A 19,038-nucleotide genomic window follows, 5' to 3' on the forward strand; every position below is an offset into this window, starting at 1 on the left:
CGCCCATAGGAGCAGAGGAACTGACTGTAGCCTTTTAAAAACAAATGCAGAAGGTGCCTGTTGCATTCCAATCTCATTCAGCAATATGCAATCCACAAAATGTAAGCTTTCAATAAGATCTTTAGTACAAGACTGGATACAGATGGGCAGTAATAAGAAAGTAGCTCCCAAGTCAGTAGTGAAATCAGCTCAGCATAATGTAGGCCATGATGTGCTAAGCACCTTTTGGACATATTTTAAACAGGAGCTGGGTGAGACCCAAAAATGTCATGTGGAGGTTGTTTATGACCTGAATGAAAGTGCTTGCAAGAGAGAAATTAGTTTTCTTCAAATCAGTAGACCAGAGCTTCACTTCCTAAGTACCAAAATATATACAGAAAGAAGGTACATGCCCTCAAATTCCCACAGATTTGGACCATACTATTTTACATCACTTCATACACCTCACGTGCTTGAAGCAGAGGTGTTGTGTGGAGCACCAGTTAGGGATTTCACTGTTAGAGGTAGCTCCTTGTGAAAGAAATACAGCTGTTGGTACTTAGCCAGTGCATTCACTGGACTTTGGTAGCATTAGCTAAATTATAGAGGAGCTGTCAACTGAAATGGTGTCAGTGGTGATATGACAAAAATGTGAAGGAAGCAAAAAAAACCCTGATACTAAAAGAGATATTTTCACTGCAATAATTAGCAACCATTCTTTTATTAGAAAAATATAGGAACAGCAAAATAACTGTGATTCAAATCACTCTTAACAAAAGCTCAGTTTAAGGGTGAATGAGCAACAAACTGAGTCATGAGACAATCCACAACAGCTTGATTTAGACAAGTATCTCAAACTGTGTCTGAATGTCTCACCAGCTTCATTAAATTGGCATGGGATTCTCATAACTGTAGGATTTCTCCTAAGTCATGTGTATTTGTCTGCTGAAGTATTCAGAGATAATTTTGATAGAGCTCTTGTACACGTTTTGAAAAGATACAATTATCACTTCATGCAGTGGGAAATGATAAGTAGCTTTCTTGAGTCTCTACTGATGTCAAACTTGCAGTAGAACAGATTGGACATCTATAAAGATAATTTAATACACAATCAAAAATAAGTGTCTAGCAACATGAGAATGTCCATTTCTGATCTAAAGTCAAGTCAAATATAGTTCTCAGAATACTTCTGTTAAGTAAGTTTTTAAAGTGATATTTAACATTTAATAAGCAGATTTTCTTTGAACTAATGCAACTTTATGAAGATTTATTTATAAATGTATATTTTGATTTATTAAAAAAAAAGTCCCTCAAGGTGAATTTGTTTTGCAATTATATTCCACTCAACATCATACTGCCAGCAACTGCCTGCAAAGGAAGGGAATGTAAATTTATAACCACAAGTCCATGCTATAACAGCATAATCACAAGGGTAACATCCAACCTATTATATTAGGAAGGCTATAAACAAAACCTCATCACAGCTAATGTGCAGCTGTCAAAAGGCAATGAACAGATGGGTTTTCCACAACCCCACAGAGGTTAGCACAGTCTGAAGCTCTTATTGGGATTTGAGAAGGCTGGACATCAGCAACACGTTACCACAAAATCTCCTGTGCAAAGCATTCAGGCAGACAAGAGAAATGTCATTTGGCCCAAACCACCTAAACACTGGTGTATAATAGTGAGGTAGTTATAGCCAGAGTGGGCCTTGACATGTAACTGGGCATCAAGGCATGTTGCTGAAATACAGTCTCTGTTAAGACTGTCTTCTGTTGTAATATTTCCTGTTTGTCCATCCAACATTTGCTATTCTGAAATGTGAAATCTAATTATCATCCTTACCACAGTTTTTTATTCACAAACTTCAGAGAATTCTCTCTTTAAGGGACTTCGTCTCTTGGATTCCATGTATTAAGGTGGGAACAATTGTAATATTGGAAATCAATTATCTCTGCCAGCATTGCCTAGAACTGGATGAGGCATGGTAATTTCTGGAAAGTCCTTCAGTATAAGCACAAAACTGAGAGTTTTGACATTTGACCCCAAGTCATTGTCCCATATGCCTGAATGCTCTAGAAGCAAGCTGCTAGAGAAGTTTTCATTTGAACTTGTTTATTAGGCATGTTTTCTACTGGGATTGATCCATAGCTGAGTCAAATTACTTTAATGCTATATGTCAGGGAGAATCAAGTAACAAAACACAAACCATAAAACCTTAGCTTAAAATACAAATTCAATGCCAGAAATACACACACACACATGTATGTGTGTGTACGTACATACATAGATATGTAAATATAAGACCATCTCTTTCCTAGTTAGGCCTTTCTTTGGTCTTAGGGACAGAAAACTGTCAGGTAGTTATTCCCCGCTGAAGAATAGTCTCCTGGTAATTTGGTTATAGTGTAAGAGTGTTGGATCAAATTAAGAAAGAGTAGAATTACTGTTTTTTAAAATAAATTTGTCAAAGGTCTTAATACCCCAGCCTTCAGAAGATGACAGTCTGACCCTTTCATACAGTGGTCAAGTATTTCTGATGGATTATGACACATTAATTAATAAGCAGCTTGCTTAGGCAGAACTGTGAAACTGCCTACAGTACTGTCTTTTGGCTTCTTACAGATTCCCAGATGAAGCTGGAAGGAGATCCAGGACTGTGGTCCATTTTGTCCATTATCAATCATAAAGAAGACTCTCTGCAAACTATTTTTCACAGGTCATGATGAGAATTATAAGCTATTCAGTATGTTTCAGTAGACTGGACATCTAAAACATTGTGTCCTTTAGGAGAGTAAAATCCCTGCCTCAGACCTGAAAAATACCTTCTAGTAGCCTAAGCCAACAACAAATTCCATTTCCTTTCCCTTCTTTCTACTTCTCTGTCTATAGGAGTTTCGTTGCCCAGAAAGAGTCAAAAAAAAAAGAACCTGCCAAATATCAAGACCTCAAATCTTGCATTCCTCCTGACCATTTATCTTGATTCTATAGGAGGGAAGTGCTGGAAGACTTTAGTGTTTTTTAAATTCCACACAGTTAATAGAGGATGCTTTTTAGAACCAAAACAAAGGCAGGAAGGAAGTCTATTTATATCACACATTTTCCCATACCATGGCTTTGAGTATAGAAATGTGGGGAGGGGGCAGGGAAATAATTTTAATGCTGCCTTTTAATTTCTTGAATTATATTGAAATATTTAAATATATGTAAACCATTCTAATATTTTTCAGCAAAAATGTTCCCTAGGAACGGTAGGACCAGAGAGAAGTGTAAGTACTGTCCCCAAAACTAGCAGTTTACTGCTCTGCATGAAGTCATAATAGATGTTTGGCATCAATACTAAATTAGTCACATAATATATTCTGATCATCTTTGAGGTATACATGCAAATCATACTATGTTAGATTCTGATGTACCCACAAACTGAAACCAGAGCATTTGAAAATTCATCATATTAAAGTAAGGATATGTTTGCTGTTTTGCTTTCTTGTTTCCCAGAAAGTAAAAAATTCATTTTTATTTTATTTTATTTTATTTTATTTATTTATTTATTTATTTATTTATTTATTTAATGGAATTACACTCCTCTCAATATTCGTAAAGGCAAAATAAATACCAAAGAATACAAAAGCCTAAAGACTTCATGCCAATGATTTGATTAGTTATAAACTGATAGAAACACATCTCTTTTTAAAACAGCATTAAAAAATATTCCAGATATAGCATGTAAAAGACTTCAAATGAGTTTCAGGTCCCATATTGGCTCTGAGTCCCACTGAAAATCTCATTAACTATATTTTCAATGAATTTGATCCATGAAGTCTGTTATAAATAGGCCCAGGAAAGTCATTTTCAGATGAAAGTGTTTCTCTTGATGTGATTAATTTTTAAGATGGGTCTCTGTAAGTGCAAAGCTTTCAAGTTATCAGAATCTTCTACAGCATACAATCCACTCCACATTTCCAAAGATTTATTTATCATAAATTCTTTTTCCTTTCTTCATAGCTGGTTACATTTTCTTCACTTAAAACTACTTTAAAGTCATACTTAAAAGTGTCAAAGTCCTGTCTTTTTACTGACTCTTTTTCTTTCTGATATACTGTATTAAGCAGCACACTGGGAACACTTCAAATTGTTTTGGAACACAGAAATAATTTGTCAGTGAGGAGTTAACACTGTTCAAGTTTTTACTAGAAATTTTTAAAGAATCGAAATTCTTTAGCTAACCTTAACATTTTTCCTGAAGTACTCAAAAGTGCCTTTCTTATGTCTTTTTTAATGATTGTTTATGTTAATTAATTCTAATCCATTTTCTTCTGGTTTCTATAATTGTAGCATGCAGAAATTAATCATAAAGTTTGACACATGTAATCTGATCTTAATTATGTGTTTAGAAATATGCTGACAGATATTTTGCATTTATAACAATTAGTAAATTTATCTTTATTGAAGACCTTCCCAGACCAACATTTTCATCCTCTGCTCACCACTGAAGCACATTTCTTCCTGAATTTCACCCTGCTTTATTCAGTCCCACAGTGTCTCACAGCAACACCAAGCATCTTTTCTCAGCCCAGATACACTCCCTTTCCAGCCATCTGAATCTAAGGAAAAGGAGAGTTTTTATTCAATAAAACCAACACCAGGTAGAACTACAGAAAAGTGGTGATATTTACACTGTCTGTACCCTTCACTTTTAATGAGTAAATGCTTTCAGGAGCCTTTGTGGACACACACAGAGTAGGAGTTATTTTAACTTGTCTCTTGTATGACAGATGAGAAGATGTTACTGCTTCCCATGGCAGGCCACTCACTGTTAATTGTCTCGCTTGTTAGGGTGCAGCCAAGGGCTACTTACCAAACTTCCTTTTCCTTAAGCCTCTCTTCTCCACCAAGTCTTTCCATAATGAAGCAGCATCCCTCATTCCTGCCACCTCTGATGCACAGCTACAAATGCTTCTGCATTGAACACAGGGAACTCTTGCTTTGCTGCACATACAACTTTGGTGCTTTTTCAACAGTTGTTTTAAAACCTTTCTGCCTGTTCTGTCTGATATTTACAGAAAATGTGAAGAGAAATATTGTCCCTCTCTGAAAAGTACATGGAAAATGTGCATGTCTGTAATCTCAGTAATGTGTACACTCAGAAAAAAAGGAAAATTTGCTTTTGAGAGGAGGAAAATTACCTTGGAGTTGTATAAGTGATTCTATTCTTCTTGAGTACAGATAAGCCAAAATGTGAGAGAATATCTCTATATTTTAGTAAATACTGTCTCCACTGAACTTTTATACCATCCCTGAGGGGGTTGAAGGGGATAGGTATGATCTATCAAGGTTCTCTCCTCTGGTGCCTGCTTTGCCATTCAACACCAATGTCTGCATGTGCCTAACTGAGACACATGGGGAAAAAAAGGTACTTGAGGAAATGGGTTTGCTGGAGGAGAAAAGAAAGCATATGGCAGCCACTTCCATGTCCTTACAATCTGTAAGCCTATACAATACATATTTTTGGATATCTGAACTCTTTGAAGCTGTTTCCCGTGTTTGAGAAAAAAATGACCAGAAAAATTTCTGTTAGTGAGGTTGGGAAGGACTGCATTATTTGAAAAAACAAAAAGAGCTCCAAACATTGAATAGAAATCTTGAAAAGGAAATAGTAGAGAAAAACCTTCAGTTTTTATGTTACTACCTCAAAGGGGTTTTAGTTTATTTATGATAAACTGATATATTTCTTTTTTCACAATTTTTGCACAACTTATTTAGCAAGAGGTCTCTAATTTGAAAGTATAAACAATAGCTAGTTATTTGATCCACTCAGGTATGACCTATTCTCTTCTTTGTCTCCCCAAGTAAATTCAATTTCTTCACCTGGGTTGCACTCTCCAGCTTTGCCCCAGCAATTAAGGAGGTATAAAAATCAAAGACTTTTCACTTTGGAGACTGGTTTCACTAAGCAGTTAGTCACTATGAGTCAAGTCAGAAACCTTTTTAGAGAGAGAAGCAGCAGACCTTTTGCTGCTAGGCTGACTGTCCACTTGCAGAGAAGAAAGAAGTGTCTCGTCTCCTTATACTCCTCAGGTGGTAAGTTACCACTGAGAGGATGTGAAGAGATGAAACTCTCCTTTCCTGAACTTTGGCTTTATTCAGGATGCAGACGAAGAAGAAGAGCTACAACAAACCTTCTATAAATCATACATAAGTCCCTTCAAAAAGGTCAAGCAGCAAAATGTGAAGGGGGTAAAAGTGAGGGGATGGAGTGGAGTTCTGATGATTCCTCAGAAGAGGAGACTGTGATGGAAAACTTATGGCACAGCATGTACTGTTGTACTTTTACATTAAAAATAGAAGGAAGTCATTCTGGGTGTGTAAGGAAGGTCTGATATTAGTGATATGTTTCTCTCCAAAATGATCTCAGTTTAATTGTTAAACTCAGGTCTGAGAGTTTCTTTTTTCACCATCACATAACCAATCTTTAAATAAAACTTATTATTAACTTTAAAAATCTGAAAGGTTATTTAAGTCATTAAATTCTGTACAAAAGTTTAATCGATTTCTAAATAATAAATCAACTCTGGGTGCTCTTAATAATCTTGGTGTAACACATTTCAATCCAGAAGCACCACAAAGTATTTATCTTTAATGAATAATAAATGAGACATTGGTATTGACTGAACAAATTATTAAATATGCAATCAGTAAGAGAACATGGGAATAATTTTTAAATATTAATAAACTACAGATTTTTCTTGTCAAGTGCTATCATCTTTTTGCATGAATGACTTCTCTTAGCTGTCATCATAGGGCAGATGTATACAGGAGCTCATATTGGACACCATCTGTCTCTGAGAAAGAAGAGTTGTTTCACAAGATACTAGGGGTCTTACAAACTCTTCTTTTTTCAATGCAGTCTTTGGTTCTGAAATCCTGCTGTAGTACATATTCACATTTTTTAGAAAAAGACAGTCACTGGGAGCCATGAAATCTGATGGTTAGCGGGCCTGCCTCACAGAAAGTTTTATCTGCTGTGTTCCTTTTTCAGCTTTTTCACTGGATGTAGTTCGTATGTTTCCCTAGAGAGTTTTTCACAGTAAGATTTCATGAGAAGTTCTGAAATTGCCTGAAGCAAGGCTATCACCAAAAATATCCCTAAATAAGGGGTTTTTTCCCTCTGCCATCTACCTTGAGGGCTATAAAGCTACCCATGAACTACTTGAGTAGAGCACTGTGGTCTTTGTCTATATCTAAACCAATGGACCTTTTGAAATATCCATCCTCCCGTTCTCCAAAGCTATGCGGGGTCACAATTAAGTCCAAAATCTACACTGGCACTAGTGCTATCCCTCTTCTTCTCCCAAGAAAAGGGTTCTTTTTATTTAGGCAGGGAAAAAAAAAGCTCTGCATGCTCTAGCCAGGACCTATATCTTCAGCTGTGGATGAGCAAAGGCCCCTCAGTATGAGCTGTGCCATAATATACAGCTGTCCCTATATGCACATGGGTCCCTAGTGGGCCATGGCAAATCTCTCCTTACTCTAAAGAAAGGGTTTGGATGTGCCTGTTCATAACTTGCTGTCACTTTCACTCAGTTATAGCAAGTAATGAATACTTTACATTTGTTCCTTTATATCATGCTGCAGAGTGTCATGAAGCACAATATGAGAACTGTATATAAATCACCATCTGAAATTAGACTGTTCTGTCTCCCCCAGTCTACAACAACCTTTTTGCTCAGCAGAACTGATAAGAGTGCTCTAACTGGCAGCTGTCCTGGAGAGTAGTCTGAATGCAGATTTATGGTCAAAACCAATCCTGTTCAAAGCAGCTATTCCTTATCTATGTACATACTTGCTAGAGTATGTTTTAACCATCTGACTTTGTGACTGAACAAGTTTTCTTCTGCTAAATTTGAAGGGCACAGCCACTAAGCTACAATTAACTGGGTCTTATTTTACCTCATGAATTATTGAGTTTTCTATCCCTGTCTCAAACACAAAACCTTCATTAGACCTGGTGAAACCTTTTTTTTTCTTCTAGAAAGTACTTTCTTTGTTAAAAACTCCCAACCTTTAACATGAATATACCAATTTGATTCGCATTTTCTTAAGGAAAAGTGAAAAAAATTTCTTCATAAGGGAAATTGTTTCATTTCAAACCTTTTGGAACAAGACTTTTCTCTCGTTTTTTTAATACTGAAGTGACCTTTCATTTTAAAATTTAATGTTAAGAGAAGTAAAAAGAAAACAAACTTTATAATGAAAAATGTCTTTCAAATTGATTTTTTCCCTGTTTCTTACAATTAGTAATGGAAGACAGATTACTAAAAGAGGAAATAACTGAAATAACTTCTAGCACTCTATTACACTTATAATTACAGTCTGAAAGGTCTCACCCACTGTTTCTTGATCACCAAAAGCCTGAGAACATTGCAGAGCGTGCAAGGAAAGGCAATATTGTCTCAGGGAGCACACATGGGAAGATTTGGTTCTATTCCCAGGCCTGTCATTGTCTCTGAGCCTGACTATAGGGAGGACAGATAACTTCCTACATTTCCACAAATCCAACACAAGATTACTGATATTACTCTACTTTTAAGAAATATTTTTACTTTATACATATGTCAGACTTCTAATAAGTCTGCTGTGAATTTTATCAAATGAGATGCATTAAAATTTCTGTTATTTTACCGAGTGTGATTTAGTTAAGTACTGTACCAAGAGGAATGATACTTAGTCTTTGAAGGTTTGTGCTGAAATAATTATGAGTTATGGGGCTGATGACATCCTGGAATTCACTTGTAGTTATACAGAACAGAGGTAAAAGGAAGAAGGTCATCACATCTCAGAAAACCCTAAGAATTGTTTGGGAGACTGCAGAGACTGGGAAAGCTACACAGAAGGAAGCCTTAAAAATGAACCTTCACCTCCATTTTCATTCTTCTTGGAGTTTTTGTAAAACTCAGTCCATTGAACTTGTGCCAGAAAAATGGATTCATGAAACTTGAGTCTCAGTTCAAATCCTCATTTTTAAGGATTTATTTTTCTATACTCGTGTAAATGTAGAACCGACAAGGGTGAAGAACTGAACTTAAACTCTTCTTTGAAGTGTCAGTCACAGAAGATGTGGGCCAGTGAGCTTCCAAGCTGAATCTTCCCACAGTTTCAGATCAATGGGACCAGTTCAAAAGTGAAGAACTATTCCTTTAAGAAGGTCACAAGAGCTACCTGTCCTTGCTTGTCTCTCTTTACCTCTCCAAATTTACAGAGTACCCTAAAGACATCAGGCTGGACTTGATTGAGGGGAAATGTCATCCTGACAACACACTTCAGCAAATCTAGTTGTTTTCCTTGATAAAGTGAAATTCTACAAACCCTCTTACAAAGTTCTGTGCTAGGAAGGACCTCAGTCAAACAAAATGGAACTTCCTTCATCTACTCAGGGCAACTAAAGCAGAGCTTAACATTTTTTTGTGCAGCTGTTTTGGATCTGTGTGTCTCATACATAATTTTCCTGGTGTATTCAGTGGAACTGCATATGGCCTCACAACGCACAAGGAATGATGCTGTTGTAGACAATGTTTTGGTAGCCAATTTCCTGATGACCTATTACAATTTTTCTGCTACAATAACATACAGGAATTAATACAGGAAAATTGAGAGAAAAAACTTGAATGCGTTTATCAGGCAAAATTAAGTTCAATCATTAAATATGTCATAGTGTTTCCTTTGATAAGCCTTTCTGAAAATGAGAATTAGGAAACAGAGTTCTAGAAATGTAATAATCTTTGGCAACATTGATTTCTCATATATACATTTGCAATAAACTAAGTATATTAGTCAATGACTGTAAAAGACAGAAGGTTATATATATATAGTTACATGTAGCGCTAAAAAATCTAAAAAAAGACACTATTTCCATAAGGTTTATCTCCACAGATTTTATCTTTGCTAAGACTGAGTTTCTGTATTTGAAAAATATAACCTAAGAAATACATTTCCACGCAGAACTAGTTGTTTGTAGCAATCCAGTTCTTTGCTAATAGCACCCATGGTCTTTTGGTTTGGTTAGGCTTTTGAGAAACAAGGTGAATTTATTCTATTCATGTTTTTCAGTTTGAGCTTGAAAAACTTAATAAACACAATATCAAGTTTGCTAACAAGCACAGTAGTTTGAGTGAAGATGTTTTTTTCTACACAAAGTGTCTGCTTCAGAAATTACATTTTATTCATTATAACCTTCTGGATTAGTTCTATGTATCAAATAAAATAGTGGAAGGTATTCTGTCAGATGATCCAGAGGTAGAAAAAAAATTTGACATCAGTCTCACATATTTTAATTATGTCAGATATGCCTCGTTTAAAATAATAAAGAAAGGCAAACTGTCAGACGTTTCTGCACTTGAGAAAAGCAAAAAAAAAACCAAAATAACCAAAACAAAATCAAAACCCAGACCTGGAGTACAAGTAAGACAATTTCAAGGAAATTACAAAAATTGTAATAGGGTCCTAAAGAAAGGATGCTAAAAGATAAATATAAAGCTGATGAAAGGAGAAATTTTTTAAACATGATACATCATTAACCTGTGGAACTTGCTGCCACAGGATATAATTGAGGTTAAGAGCTTAAATGGAATTAATAAAGAATTATACATTTACATGGATAATGAGAGCCTAGACATGATAAAAATTTACTAGAATGTAAACCTTCGTACCTCAGGTGAGAAGTTAACCGCTAAAAGGTAGCAGCCTGAATGCTTCTTACAATGTTATAAGGCAAATGTATTCTGATTAAAACCTAGGTTTTTATCTTGTTAATTCTGCTGGTATAATTTCCTTTGTATTTGTCTGCACTTTTACTCTGCTACTTGTGCCATTGATTTCCAGGGAGTGGTAAACCTTCAGTTATCCTAGTTTCTCCTAATATCTCTCTTGGTATGCAGAGGAAGAGAGAGCTCATTTTAATATACGTTTTCAAATCTAATTTGCAGCACTTTTGGAGTCCCTACTGTATCATTATAGTGATATCTAAATCTAATGCACTCTTGAGAAAGGAGGTGTAAGGAGCTGATAACAGCAGTGGACAAGGTGGAACAGTGACATGGCCAGACAAAAGACAGAATTGAAAAGTGACAAATTGGCACAGAAATGCTATTCTTGGACAAGGTGGGCTAAAAGAGTGAATACTGGCAAAAAAAAAAAGGGAAATCTACGTGAAGTTCAGGAGTCATGGGTGTCTCAAAAGCTGTTTTAGAGTAATGAAAGAAGATGGGAATAACTATCTGAACAGTGAAAAGATGAAAAATTTTCAGCTGTTAGTTCTCACTGTTTCCCTCCCCCGCCCCCCCCCCCCCCCCCCAATATTTGTATGAAAGCATCAGTAAAGCAACACAGACCAGGTACTACCCTTGCTTTGTCAATGGATATAGCCTGCAAGATGCATTCACTAGTAGGCTTTGGGCTGTTGCTATGCCTAAAATAAAGTAGCAAATCAATACATTTGTTTGCCCAGATAGAAACTGGGAATCTACACCACATAAAAATAAGAGGTTCTTTGCCAAGTCAAGTCAGGCCTTGATGGATCTGGAGAAGCAGATCCTAGAATATGCCTGTGCTCTGTGAAAGTGGAAGAATTGTATGTCAAGTGGTGCTGGTTCCTGGAAGCCTTGCAGATGAAAATTTGATTAGTGTTCCCTGGAGACAAGGCAAATATTAGGTGCTACACTGTTAAAATTCTCATGGCTAGCACGGCAACTGCATGAGTTAATCTAGCAAACTTATTTTGTAGATAATTTTCTAAATAAACGCAAATCTATTTCATCTCTATATAACACATTAAAGGCAGTTCAATGAGAGGAGGATGAAGACCTCACTCATAAGCTTCTGACCAGAAATACTGCATGATTTTAAAGAAAGGAGTTGGGATGGAAGGAGGCCTCTGAACACCTTGCTGGAGAATTAGGGACTGCAATCATGGTGAATCCAGAGCAACTCAGCCATGCCTGCTGGGCAGGGGTGTCTCAAGAGGGACTTAGATGGTGCCTGAAACATCTGGCCAGGAGTAAGCTTCATTACAAAGGGGAAGACACCCTATGGAGATTTAGAAACTGAGTATTGAAAAAATGTCTGCAATGCAGAATATTAGTATTTAAAGATGTTATCTACATTTATCACATTTGTCACTTGCCATTAATTTAAATTCCCTTTATGCATCTGTTCAGGAAATAATTAGAATTTTATGCTGCAGTAAATATGCTTGTTCATCCATTAGTGCAAAGCAGAAGATTAATTGCAGTACAATGGGAATCGGGACTACCGTATTCGGAGCTACAGCAGCAAGGGTGACAGCTGTGCTGCCCACATACTTTGCCTCAGTAAGCTTCAAATCTTCAAACCCAAGTATAGATGAGAAAATAATTAAACTCCTGACAAGGTAGGGCTATCCTTGTACTTGTGTGTGTAACCAGACAGACAACCAGCAGAACAACAAAAGATCACACAGAAACTAATGAAATAACACTGTCCCAAAAGTTCTGTTAATCAGATATTCAGCTATTTTTATACACATAGTTTTATATACAGAGATTCATAGTTTGTATCAACCAGTACATTTTATAGAAAAATAATCTGAGATCTCTTTAAATACTTGTAGTAAAATTCCAAAATGTACTAAGATATCGTAAGGCCATATTAATTTGGCAATAAAACTCTATAAGGCTGAAAAGAAATCATAACTGCCACTAGCTGAAAATGACACTGTAAAATTAGAGCCAAGACCAAAAATAATGAGTTGGAGGGAAGAGATGTAGGCAGCAGGAAAATGCTATAAAACTTGCGCTGCCTTACTCTGTGTCTGGCTCAAGAGAAAGGAACATCATGGTGATGGACCTACCCCCATGACACTTTGGTCCTAAGGTGTTTATGAACACTGTCCTGGATATACAAACCAAAGAAACATGAGATTTCTCCTTCCTCCAAAGAAAACATTAATCACTTACCCAAAAGCATACCTAAATGAGGATCTTTGTAATGGCATTTGTTTGTGGGGATTGACTAAACCCACTGATAAATGCATGGAGAATATTTAATCCCAACAAACCAATCATATGTGATTAGCCAGGGAAGTTGTGCAATTAAAAGCCCAGTTTTTTCTGGATGATTCATATCATTCTAGTGCATTATATCAAATTATATCAAATCTGCAGATGAGGTGAGTTTTGGCTTATTAAAAGTTAGGATTTTTAGAGATTTTTTTATTTTCATAATGACTAAAAATCAAATACAAATTGGCAAGATGCTTACAGGCTTGGCAACAGGAAATCAGATGTTAGACTCAAAGAACATTTAGTCTTTTGTGGCTGCTTAGTGACCCCATTTCCCTGACTAAAGATAAAACATTTTTACTGCCACAACTTGCTTGAATAATTTTTTGCAGACAGTGCAAAATCATCTTTATTTAAATTTGTTGGTTGACTCCCTTTGTGGCATGTATTAGGGGACAAGAGCAAAGAAGGTACTGCTCAAATTAAAAAGTAGCCATTTGCCTTGCTTTTAAAGTGGATTAATGTTTAAGAGATGGGTGCAACTGTCAAAAGGAGATTCTAGTTATTTCATGTCTCACATTTCTCTGGTTTATACTTTTTTAAAGATGACATGTGCTTGACACATTTGTCTATACTACTAATTCAGTGCAATTATCAAAGACTAAAAAAAAAAAAAAAAAAAGAAATATGCAAAACCAGCACTGAAACTACCTAATCCAATAGACTTTGGTGTGACAAATTTAAGTCTAAACAAGAATTTATATGAATAAAAGACCCTAGATGTAAGATTGCTGTGAAGACTCTGCTCAACAGAATGTGAAAAATGTGATCCTAACAAAAGTATTTCATGCCTAAAATAGAGCAAAACAGTTTACAAAAGAAATCACAGAAGAATAAGTAATTGGTTACAAGGGCCCATAGGCTGGAAACCAAACTTGACTCTCATGATGAAGACTGGTATTACAGATACCCCTTGGACTGATGGGCAACAAGATCTGCCCCAAAATGACACCTGACCACTCCAGATTTTATCCTAAGGTATTTTTTATTCCTGTGCTGTGGTTGCTCCTTCATCCTGTAAACTATATTTTGCCATAGCTCATCTTCAATAACTCCTATCAGAAAAATGGATTTCCTTTTCCAGGGTGTGTTGCAGTGTTTAAATCTCTTTGGTCAATCTCTGTATTATTATTCAGGATGTTAATATTGGCTGATCTTTCTCTATTTGATTATCTTTATAAGTAAGCTCTCTCCCCCTCTCCTGAGGAATGAAATTAGGCATGCCTTTTTTCTCCTCCTATAACTATTTATAAGCATCACAGATAGATTTCTGTGGGGCTTAAGCAGAAGCAATCTTTTGCACCCATATGCAGCACCTCCCACCCCAATTTTGTGTTACCATGTGTAACTTCTTGTACTATTTCTAAAGTAGCCATGCAAAAAGAAGGGTGAGGAGACAGCATATCCATTTAAAACAGAGAGTTCTTTTGTATTGCAAATAGAGTTATCTAACAGATCACTTGGCATGAAAATGCACCACAATTCCATGTGTTTTGTGGGAAGATGCAGCCTGGAGGGATGTTATTAGAAGCAAATATTACTGTTTCACACATGAAGTGAAGTACTCAGCACTTTACCCTTTCGACAACTGCTTCCCCCATAATGTTGCCAGAGCAAAGCTGTGAACTAATAAGGACTGCCCACAAATTGTGGGTCTAGTGACTGAAAACATTGCACTTAATTCCGATACATTAAGTTTGGCTGCTAACAACTATTTCCAGGAGCAATCTAGAACTGTTATGTGTAATGAAGAAATAGATATGATGACAAGTCCCAAAGTTGTGACCATATGGAGACAGGCGGAAGAAGCAGCAGAAGAGAATGTTCCTTTTGCACTACATTATTCTGATACTCTTTCTTGCTATGAAGATTCCGTACACAGATAAATCAGATTTGCATGATTAGTTTTCTTTATGATACTTAGAGCTTAAAATTACAACCCTTTTATTGATTTTTAAGGCCAGTAAAATACAGTTTTTTCATTGAATTTTGCCTTCTGTCTAACAGACCAGAGAATTCCATCCAGTCACTCTTGATTGCAGGACTGTAATTGGTGCCTTCATTGAAGAGGTAAAAAATGGGCAATTTTCCAAAGTAATATTTTGCAATGGTTAATTACCCTTACAACTAAAGATGCAGGCCAATGCATATCTCCAATTTTAATTCTTAAAATTATAGATATAATTTCTTACTATATATGTCTTCACTAAACTGTGGACCTTATTCAATATCTAATTTTTTTTTTGTTAGTGAAGATGCTATATAATTATCAACTCTTATTTTTTCTCTAATAAGATAAACAAATGACTACATTTACTTCCTCTATTCCTTTCATTCTTCAACTTCAGTATGTCCTTCACTCGTTCTAACTGCCTTTCTTTTAAAAAGACATTTCATGAGTTAAAAGTTTGTATAAGTATAAATAGTAAAATAATTAATTTTTTCTTGATTAATTACTCTTTCTTACATATTCATAATTTATGTTTTCCCTTTTGTGAAATAACCTTACAATAAGAAATATTCTAAGAGCCAAAGCAAATTTAAATTGCTGATTTCTGTCGCTATTAGTATGAACAGTTTTAGATACTAAATATATTGTCACAACCTTCATCAAATATTAAATGCTTTTGAGTGTGCAGAAAAGGACCAAAAATAATTAAAGAGAAAGTATTGGCTGAAATGCCATAATCGCACTAAACTGTGCTTTTTATGAGTAACCAGCAGGATATCTGGCACTGCTCAAAGCATCTTTGATGATTTCTGCAGAAATTGAGAAAAAAATGAGATAAATGTATTGCAAAACAGCATTTTTGCTGGAAATTATTCTTGTTCCACAAACATACATGTGATCCTGATAGGAATGTTCTCTCCAAAATTGCTTTCTGAAAAGCTGACTGATAAAGCTCATTTGTTTTCTTTGATTTAATTTTCACCACAGGGAGTGTTGGCTACTAATGGAAAGAAAATCTGTATGTCCAGTCACAGGCTGTGATTCCCATGGGAAAACAGTTTGCGTGGAAGAATTGTAAGCATCCCTAAAATAAAATAAAATACATGCATACTGCTAGAAGAGTAGATTGTGGTTTTATGTTAGTGTTTTGCTTGCTTGTTTGAGCAAAAGTTATTAAGAAATATGTCTCAGAATAAACTTGTGGGACTTCACTGTATTATGGAAGAGGGCCTCAGCTTGTGTAGTGAACAACCCAGTACTCTGTAACTCACAGATCTGCCATCTGACCTTCAATTTATTTCTGTATGCTTTCCTCTAGTCTTCCTTTTTCTTTATTTTCTGCTCCCTAGTTATTGCTCAGTGTTCTGCCTACCTTTGTGATGTGGGGTTATTTGTCACTACGTGTGGGAAATTCACCTGCCAAGCCCACTCCTATCTATGAGCTACATGGAAAAATGCCTCCAGTCCCTCTTCTAGCCAGCTCTCTTGAATGAGTCATTCCTTGTTCCAATGTAGCCTGAACTGACAGGAAGAAATTATAATGTATCACTTGACTGATAGAACTAAAATGCAGCATCTTTCCTTGTTGCCATCTTCTATCCCATGACTTCCCTATGTACAGTTCAACATCTTGTCTAATGGGACTACTATTGCTTTGTTTAATTTAAGATTAGATTAAGATGTCTGTACATAGACAGATTTCTCTACATAGGAAAATGGTGTTATATAAAGCCTTACTGGTCATGAAAGAGTTCCAGGATCTGCACAGCTAATGCACTAAATTATGCTCAGGTATTCTATTTTGGTTAATATAATTCCACAGAGTTGCCATTCACATGAGGTCTCAAAGCCCATAATTACAAACCTCACATTGTGCCACTCCATATTTCTAGTGCCTTATATACACTGCAGCAGGAAGGTCTACCATAAAATATCATGGTAACAGTTTTGACAGGGAGTTCTAAGTTAGATGCAAAGTAATTTTTTTAATTGACTGCTCACTAACACAGTATTACAGTTAATGCGTTTGCAATCCTCCTTATTAAAGGCAGGAGTTCTTCACTTCTGTAGATTGGTGTTATATCTTCTTTTTCAGAGGCTCTCAGTGCCAAGAAGAGAGAAGAATGGGATTAGGGGATATTTATCTCCTGCCTCCACTGCCTTGTGTTCTGGCATGGCACTTCAGTCCTAGTCAAGGCCAAGACAGTTTGCAATCTCACATGTAATTCTGATAGATTGTAATACTGCACGAAATGTTACATCACCAATAATGGTTCCTATAAAAGTTAATTTTTGGATTTTTAATTTCATACATTAAAAATAATTACAATAAAGTTAAGTGTCATTTTCCATACTATATTCAGAGCCACTAGATGGTGGTATGCACTAGACCTGAGGAAAAGTACACAAAGGGACTGATTAATGTGCTCTTCCACTGTCTGAACAGGAGATTTTTCATGCCTCACTTTCCAGTCTTCTTCCAGCCAACCTTTTTCCTATCAGTTGTTTATTTAGGAGGGTAATTGTGACAATTATAAATCTCAGTTGAAGTTTTTCCCCAGCTTATTGACTGAGTTTGCATGACAATAAAATCTCATTTTGAGATAAATCTAAAAAGCCCAGAAGATGATGAAAGGTCAGAGACAACTGGCATGCATGCAGTGAAAAGAATAAGAAATAATTATGTGCAGCTTGGCTTATGAAAACTTTAGTAAGTGTCATTAGATATAAATGTTTTCTACAGTTTTTATGATAAAAACTGTATATTGAGTACAGATGATCCAGCAACTCATCTTTTTTAATTAATAGGATAGGACAAATATATTCAACATTTTAAGAATTTATGTTTACAACCTTCTTCAAATTTAAATTCTATGCTTCTTCATACTAAATTATGATAGATAAAAGTATCTATAGCTAGCAAACATAGCTTTCATCTGGGACATGGATTTTGGTCATCTCCCCTCCAGTCCAAATTATAAGGGAGATGTGTAAAATTAAAATCTAGAATTCTTTTCCACCACCACCCAGTTGGAGTTTAGGACATTAACACAGCAAATCAATGGTAGAATAAGAAATTTCAGGACTGAATCCCCAGGTGCCACAGCAATGGCGATGTTATGCTTCCTCAGTCCTTATTTGTCTTTCCCTTCTGTCTATTTTTCCTTGTTCCATCTTTTTTTCTGTCAGCCCCCATCTAGCTGTCCTGGATCTGTTATTTGGCTCTGTCAACCCATGTAACATTTCTATACAGCCTAATAAAAGTCCCCAAGTTAGAAGACTGAACTGCAGAGGAAAGCTGTGCGCTACCACAGCCGTATAAGAAAATACAGAGATCCAAAGTATAATGCACTTTTAATTTCACAAAGCCATAACACAAGATAAGATGATGAGAAAAATGAATTAAATTATCATTCTATTTTTAGAAAATGCAATGATAGAAAATCAATAATACATTGAAGCCCATTAGACAAATGTCTTGTAATAGTAATCCTGTTAAAGAATAAGTGTCATTTATACAACTATTTTTAATTATTATTTTCAATCTCAGATGAATTGTTTCAAATTAGCAAGATACAAATCAATTGTTGTAAATGACATTTGAAAAATGTGGAGCAAGTCTTAATGGGAACAAAAAGCTTTTACATTAATATAATGACGATTAAAATTCTTAACCTATTCCACACTATTTGTAGGAGAAAAAGCATGCTTGGCATTCAGCCACAAAACATAACTTGTGTGAGACACATCTTCCAGAAAATGGAAGATAGAAGAAAGCTCAGCATGGGGAGAAAGAAAACAGGTTTAGTGATGTTATTGCAGCATAAGTGATGAACTTGTTTGAACCTTTGCTACCTGTATATTCTTTAATTCTCTGGAACAGATTTCTTTGCCCATCTCTCCATTTTAATGATGAGCACTGGCTGGCTGTATAACTGTATTTTGATAGCTATTGATTTGTGGGAAACTGATGGAGCGTTGTAGCAACAAGGTAACAAAGTTCAATAAGCAATA

The sequence above is a fragment of the Oenanthe melanoleuca genome, chromosome 5 (genome assembly GCF_029582105.1).
Source record: "Oenanthe melanoleuca isolate GR-GAL-2019-014 chromosome 5, OMel1.0, whole genome shotgun sequence".
Classification (NCBI taxonomy): domain Eukaryota; kingdom Metazoa; phylum Chordata; class Aves; order Passeriformes; family Muscicapidae; genus Oenanthe; species Oenanthe melanoleuca.